This window comes from Rutidosis leptorrhynchoides, chromosome 6, assembly GCF_046630445.1.
Source record: "Rutidosis leptorrhynchoides isolate AG116_Rl617_1_P2 chromosome 6, CSIRO_AGI_Rlap_v1, whole genome shotgun sequence".
NCBI classification, from domain to species: Eukaryota; Viridiplantae; Streptophyta; class Magnoliopsida; order Asterales; family Asteraceae; genus Rutidosis; species Rutidosis leptorrhynchoides.
The window spans coordinates 107,497,931-107,506,852 of NC_092338.1; positions in this window are offsets into that span (position 1 = coordinate 107,497,931).

Below are 8,922 nucleotides of genomic sequence, written 5' to 3' on the forward strand. Positions count from 1 at the left end.
AAAAGTTGTCCAGATGAAATAATACGCCGATGTGTATTCGGAGATGAAGCTAGTAAAATTTTAAACCATTGTCACACAGGACCAACAGAAGGGCACTATGGGCCTCAACTAACAGCAAGAAAAGTTTATGATGCTGGATTCTATTGGCCTACAATTTACAAAGACGCACACCTTCTTTGCAAATCCTGTGATGCTTGTTAAAGGGCCGGAAAAATAAGTCAACGTGATGAAATGCCACAAAATGTCATTCAAGTATGTGAAGTATTTGACATTTGGGGTATTGACTTTATGGGTCCATTTCCAAAATCTCATAATAATCTCTATATTCTCGTAGCCATTGATTATGTATCTAAATGGGCGGAAGCACAAGCTCTCCCAACTAACGATGCACGAGTTGTAGTCAACTTTTTAAAACGTCTTTTTGCAAGGTTTGGAACACCGAAAGCTTTAATAAGTGATCGGGGTACTCATTTCTGTAATAATCAACTTGAGAAAGTTCTTAAAAGATATGGAGTAACTCATAAAATCTCCACCGCATATCATCCACAAACAAGTGGACAAGTTGAAAATACCAACCGAGCTTTAAAACGTATTCTAGAAAAAACCGTAGGATCAAATCCGAAGGAATGGTCCATTAAATTGGAGGATGCACTCTGGGCTTTTAGAACAGCCTACAAAACTCCAATTGGAACCACACCTTTTAGACTTGTTTATGGAAAAGCATGTCATCTTCCAGTAGAAATTGAACACAAAGCATTTTGGGCTTTGAAGACATGTAATCTTGATTTACATGAAGCTGGACGTCTACGGTTAAGTCAATTAAACGAATTAGAAGAATTAAGACAAGAAGCATACGAAAATTCGTTGATATATAAGGAAAGAACGAAGAAATGACATGATAAAATAATCAGAAGTTCAAAAGAATTCAAAGAAGGAGACAGGGTTCTTCTTTTTAATTCACGATTCAAGCTATTTCCTGGAAAATTAAAATCAAGATGGTCTGGACCATTCATAGTCAAAAGAGTTTTCCCATATGGAATAGTAGAGTTAATAAATTCAAATGGGATTGAATTTAAGGTTAATGGTCACAGAGTTAAACATTACATAGATAGTCCAATGGAAATCGACAATGAAGTTAATCACAATTTCGATACCACAGCTAACTAAGTGTGGGGAGAATCAAGTCTTTAAAGGATAATATGTATTTCTGTTAGAGTTAGATTGTCTGTTTTCATGTAGTTCTCGAAAATGGAACCCGAATGGTCTTTCCCTAGCAGACCCTAAGGAACTAGTCTTCTCCCCCCATTATGAATTTTTATTTTTTTTATGTTTTTACGAAATGAAGACTGCATGTGAACTAAACCATGGTCTAATACTACACGCTTTGATCACTAAACGTAATAATGACACACTTCCGAGTGAAATAGTATCAGTAATCAGAGAAAGATTGGACGGAGTAAGAAAAGAATCCAGATGCGAAGATAATAAGTTACAATTTGGTAAAGGAAAATCAAAATCCGCAGTGAAAAGAAGAGCACGACACCTTGAAAGATGTCACAAATGCGGAAAATGGTCACATGGAGGTAAATGTTCAAATAATCAAACCTATTCAAACACCGAATTTGTTACTTTATGCAGAGATGGACCGTTCATATGTTTAGAAGAAAAAACACTGAATGCTCGAGGTTACGCTTATGTAGCTATGGAAAACCAATTAAACCGACTATCTTATGAATGAGATAGATCATATCACTAAGAATACTATCTCACAGGTAAGTCTGTACAGTTTTTATTTTTTATTTTCATTTTTAACCTTTTGATAATAAACGCTAATTTGTTCGCTATAAAGTATTAAATTGGTATTGAATAAAATTAGGTTTGGCGACCGAAATTATTGATATCATTCAAAAATTTATTACATCACTGCGAAATTTAACGTTTATTCTTAAGGTATAAATATCTTTAATCAATCAACCCAAAATATTTCAAAAATTCGTCATGAGTTAAATTAGGTCATGGAACCGAAATTACTTTACCGAAAAGAGGGGCGCATATTTTTGATAATATTTGATTGATTAAAGTGGGATAAAAGCCAAAAAGATTTTTAATTTTATTTTTACCATATTTTTAAAATTAATATATAAATCTTAAATTAATATTGTGAACTTTGTAAGATCAATATATTTAAGTTTGTCAATATTTGAAAAATTTTAATATTTTTAATATAAGTTTGTATGTATAACAACAAAATTAAATATAAGTTTGGTGTGAATTTATAATATGAATTTTTAATTAAGTTTGGTGTGAATTTAAAATTTTATGCATTTTAAATTTAAGTTTGGTGTGAATTTAAAAACAAAAATTTACTTTATTTCGCTAACTTAAAAATATGATTTTTAAAATTCGTCGTAAGTTGATGACTAGGTCTTTGAACCGAAATTACTTTACCCGAGGGAGGGACGAGAACTTTTATTATCATTATTTTTAATCTTATTGACTTAAAGTATGCCAAAAACATTTAAAAAACCCAAAAATCTTAGCTTTTAAAACAATCGCTACAAAAAGACAAATTTTAAAATTTTGTCGAGGGACGGACTAGGACATCGATCCGAAACGACCTCGTCCTAAAACAAAGGAAAACAAAATTTTAAATTTATTTTATAAGTTAAGGCTTATTAAAAAAAAAATATGGTCGCGACTCGCGGAGTTTGAAGAACACAAACTCCGCAAGTCGCGGAGCTTGCAAAATCCAGAAAAAATAAAAAAGCTGAACGAACAGATCAGTCCACAAAACCCAACTCAAAAATACTGCGAAAAACACACACAAACACATCACAAAATCGAATTTTTTCACCTAAAATCATCACATTTTTTACTAAAATCATGTTGAGAAGGATGCTATCAAGGAATTACTCAAGAAAAACGGTAACTTTCTACACCTAAACACCATTTAATCCGAAAATTAGTGTTCTTGAGCAATTTTATACCCAATTCGATTTTGATGCTTTTTAGTGTAATTATGCTTAAATTGCTTGTGTATTATGCTTGTATAACCTAGATTGATGCTATTTAACATGATTAGAAGCCTTAAACTTCAAATTTTGAGTAATCTAGGGTTTGTGTTCTTGAGCAATTTGGGGCCTTTTGATATAAACAGGTTATGGCCGATTTTTGTCATGAATTGTTGCTAAATTAAGTAGTGTAACATATTTAGGTAGTTAAATGATCCAAACTTTGAGCCTAAACATGATTTTGAGAATTAAAGTGGACTTTTTCAAGTCTAAAATTCATGAACTTGATTTTTAAGAGATAATGCCATTTGAAACTTGTTTAATTGCTAGTAATGATTATTTTGACATGTTATTTGAGTTGAATGCTTATGAACTTGGCGAACATTTTCGTATATGCTTATTTAAAAAAGTGTAGATTTGATAAAAATATGAAAATGAGCTTAAGTTTGATATAAATTGAACATGTCATTGTAATTATTTTGATTGATGATTTTGCTGACACTAATGCATATTTGGATGCACAAAAATTGTGTTTGATGTGTTTTGCAGACTGAAAGGGGTGAATCTTCATCCCAAGCTCGCAATGCTCCTCCTGAGAATGCGGAACAACAGGATGTTGATAGCTATTATAAACAAGATATACCTCATCCAGTTATGACATTTTCAGATATGCACTTGGAAGAGTTGCACCCGAACTTGAGATTTGACAGACGTTGGATAGATTATCCAAAATACCAAAGGGGATTGCATACTCTTCATTCTAAAGTTGTTGAAGTACCTAGGGTAATAGAATAGGGACCGTTAGAAGCTGTAGAATTGGCCGGGCCAATTAAGGAATTACTTACACAGAGGTATGGTAATTCTACTTTTAACGATTGGGTACGTTTATTCAACATGCGTAGACCTGTATATAAAGTATGGTGTGAAGAATTATTGTGTAGTATAGAAATAAATGATCGGGTAGTTAGTTTAACCAATCGATCTTTTATTAGATTTTTGTTAGGAGGTTCGATGCACCACATGTCTTTACTAGACATGGCTCAGGCTTTACGTATATATACGCCTAAGGAGTTAGCGTCTGCTGATTGTAGAGGGTTGATACTAAATGGTAGAAAGATAGACAAAAATTTTGATACGCATGGTGTATGGAGTCAAATGACTAGCCATCACCAATTTAAAGAGGGAAATTACTCTTATTTGGATATAGATAGAGCAGAGTTAAGAGTAATTCATAGGTTTTTAGCCAATTCGATTACACAACGAGGTAAGAATAAGGAAAAGGTAAATGAACAGGATTTGTTTTACCACATGTGTATTCGAGACCCACAAAGCGCTGTAAGTATACCTTATTGTGTGGGTTATTATTTATCAGCTATGGTTAGGGGGATGAGACCGCATAGCATAATAGGAGGTGGTATATTTATTACTTTGATTGCTGAATATCTCGGTGTGGATATAAGTCGGGGGGGATTATTAGTCGAAGAACCAGAACCCCGCGATACAATAGGTTTAAATGTATACCATGGTGCGAAGGTTTTGAAGAGGCGAAATAACGCCGCAGTACAATACCATGGTAGACATCCACAGGTTGAGAGAAACCAACATCCAGGTAATGTGGGAGGGGGAAATGAAATGACAGAAATGCAAAGGTTTATAGCTTCACAAGAGTATGAAAATGCTAGACATCGAGCATTTGAAGATTGGGAAGTTCATCAAAACCAAATCATAGCTCATTGCCAACATGTAGGTAGAAACTATATTCCTACTCAATCGCCCGTATTTCCTCCCTAGTCTATAGAGATCCAACCACCGTATCCTACGTATAACCCAGCCGAAGCATTCTATAACACATACGGTTATGCATGGAACCCCTACTGGTATCAGTATCATCCCTAGTCTACTTAGTTTTATTTATTTTATTATATGTAATGTTGATACATTTAATACTTATGTTAACATTGTAATAGTTTTTATAATTTCTAACTTTTCTTATTAGATTTTAATAATTTTTGAATGTGGGGTAATATACCAAACTTCAAGAATATGTATATATGTTTGCAGTTTATCTTATGTATACAACATGATAAAACAACGCATTTTCAAAGACTGGCATTAAGTTCAGCAAAAGCAACTAATTTTGACGACAAGATGCAAAATATATGTGAAATAATAACAAGACGGAATGAACAAATGATGTGCACCATTTATCATTCAACACAAACAACAATATGTTTGGAAACTTTGGTAAAATTTAATCATTTCTACGCTAATCACCCTCAATAATTTAAATTGTTACTGATTTCTTGCAAATGAGGGCATTGCAAGATCTTAAGTGTGGGAAGGGGTTAAATTCTTTAGGATTTTAAAATTTTTTATCATAAACACTTGGTTACCATTAAAAATACTAGTAAAGTAGTAGTTATATTAGAATCTAGTGCTCTCTGATAATAAAGAACAGCCCTAGTCTTATATACTGACTACTCAATTCTAGTAAAAAATTTCAATTAAATGAACTCAAAATCATGTTTATACATATTTATGAACGATAAAACTAGGTGTTAACACCGAAATTATTGTTACCTTGGAAAGGACATAAATTGAGAAACAAACCAAAATGTTAGAATTCATTTAAAATGGAATAGAGGACAATAAAAAGGAAAATAAAAGCCAAGTGTGGGAAAATTTACCAAGTTATTTTAAACATATGTCACATATTTCTGTAACAAATAACTGAAAATACTTTTGCTTTGGACTAAACTGTTTTACCCGATGAAAGAAAAGAAGAGATGGATCTACACGATGAATCATTTCCATCATTAAAAGGAAATAAAGTCTTCCGAAAAAGAAACGCGCTTCTTGATTTAGGTCAGGAAGTTGTCGTCCAGACCAGCTGTAAGTTTATGAAAAATCTAGAAAAGTCATCTCTAAAATCAGCAGGAAATCCACGGACCTCAGCATAAAACAGGGTCGCCAAGTGGTCAGATTTATCCTAACCTTGAGAAGGATTTATATCGTACAATGGGGGGGCACCGTGCAAATTAGCTTGATAAGACTAATGAATCAGATCCCCAGAAAGGATAATCTCCTTAAAGATTAAAAATCAGCTTATAAGCCTGATATTACTCAATCCTTGAGATTGACCTTAAAGATTGAGAATTTAAACTCATGGAATTCAATGATATCTAAACTCGAGCTTGAACGAGAAAAATATTTTGATCAAATTACAAACCGATTTGTTTTCTGAAAACCCATTTTCAATGCGTTCATTACCATTAAACGTAAAATCCTAGGAATTCACCTGGAATTCATTAGGTCATCTGAACCAAATCGGGTGTCAACCGTAAGAACGGTGGTTGCATAGCATGGTCAAAGACAAGACCTTGTGCCAGACCAAAAAAATTATAAGGGTGAGCTTTACTATTGCTCCTACCAAGGATAGTAATTGCGTCCGACACGTTATAGACCATAATTAAAAGCATGTCAGGGGACATTGCCTTAACAGTTGCTTGTTCAACGCTTTCCTTTACAACCGGACGGTAGTTTATCGAAAGGTAATATACGGGACAAGTGAACTGGACGTGTTGCTTTCCTAATACAAGGTTAGCAAGTGGGTAACACAAAACCACAAGTGTTGAGCTAAAATTTTCAAATCTGAAACCCACACAACCCATAAAAATATTTTGCAAACACCGGTGAAGGGTTATTCCGGAAAACTTATCTAGGGTAAAAAAACTAGATTTAATTTTCAAAAGATCAAATGTTTTCATAAAGATCCAATTTCCTTAATGGATCTAAATTTTATAGTCATGTGGGACTGTAAACCATATCGCTACTACCATTGTTTGTATCGCCGTATAGAAATCACTGATGTACAAAGTGTGAAGAATAAAGAAGTGATTCTAGTATTTCAAGACTATATTGCTTGAGGACAAGCAACGCTCAAGTGTGGGAATATTTGATAATGCTAAAAACGAACATATATTTCATAGCATTATTCCTCAAGAAAGACAAGCTTTTAGTTGCAATTGTTCTATTTAAAAGTGATATTCGTTTAAATAATAAAAGGTGAAGATAAAAGACAAATTCGACGAATTGAAGACGCAAACGACCAAAAAGCTCAAAAGTACAAAATACAATCAAAGAGGTTCCAATTATTGATAAGAAACATCTCAAAATTGTAAGAGTACAAGATTCAAAACGCAAAGTACAAGATATTAAATTGTACGCAAGGACGTTCGAAAATCCGGAACCGGGACCAGAGTCAACTCTCAACACTCGACGCAACGGACTAAAAATTACAACTTAACTATGTATATAAATATAATATAATATATAATTAATTCTTAAAATTAATATATATATATTATAATATATTTATAAATCGTCGGCAAACAAAGAGCCAAAGCTGGGTGAGCTGTAATTTCAAACTCCACGAGTTGCGGAGTTTGAAGGCAAAAAATTACGCGACTCGCGGAGTTCACCTGGACTCAAATTCCTATAAAAGCCAACGCAGTTCGACGAAAAATATATCCAAAAATATCAATCTCTCTATATCTATATGTAATATTTATATTTATATTTTATATTTTAATTTTAATTTTAATTTTAATTTTAATCCTAATAATAAGGGTATGTTAGCGAATATTGTAAGGGTGTAAGTCGAAATTCTGTCCGTGTAACGCTACGCTATTTTTAATCATTGTAAGTTATGTTCAACCTTTTTACACTAATGTCTCATAGCTAAGTTATTATTATGCTTATTTAAAACGAAGTAATCATGATGTTGGGCTAATTACTAAAATTGGGTAATTGGGCTTTGTACCATAATTGGGGTTTGGACAAAAGAACGACACTTGTGGAAATTAAACTATGGGCTATTAATGGGCTTTATATTTGTTTAACTAAATGATAATTTGTTAATTTTAATATAAAGATTTACAATTGGACGTCCCTATAAATAACCATATACACTAGATCAGATACGATGGGCAGGGTATTTATATGTACGAATAATAGTTCATTTAACCGGACACGGGAATGGATTAATAACCACTAGAATTATTAAAACAGGGGTGAAATTATGTATAAGGACACTTGGCATAATTGATAACAAAGTATTAAAACCTTGGGTTACACGCAGTCGACATCCTGGTGTAATTATTAAACAAAGTATTAAAACCTTGTTACAGTTTAAGTCCCCAATTAGTTGGAATATTTAACTTCGGATATAAGGATAATTTGACGAGGATACTCGCACTTTATATTTATGACTGATGGACTGTTATGGACAAAAACCAGACGGACATATTAAATAATCCAGGATAAAGGACAATTAAACCATGAGCATAAAACTAAAATCAACACGTCAAACATCATGATTACGGAAGTTTAAATAAGCATAATTCTTTTATTTCATATTTAATTTCCTTTATTTTATATTTAATTGCACTTCTAATTATCGCACTTTTATTGTTATTGTATTTAATTGCACTTTTAATTATCGTACTTTTTAATTATCGCAAGTTTATTTTATCGCACTTTTATTTATCGCAAATTCATTATCGTTATTTACTTTACGCTTTAAATTAAGTCTTTTATTTATTTAATATTTTACATTTTGTTTTAACTGCAACTAAAGTTTTTAAAATCGACAAACCGGTCATTAAACGGTAAAAACCCCCCTTTATAATAATAATATTACTTATATATATATTTGTATTTTTATAAAATAAAACTAATATAGCGTTAAACTTTGTTTAAAGATTTTCCCTGTGGAACGAACCGGACTTACTAAAAACTACACTACTGTACGATTAGGTACACTGCCTATAAGTGTTGTAGCAAGGTTTAAGTATATCCATTCTCTAAATAAATAAATATCTTGTGTAAAATTGTATCGTATTTAATAGTA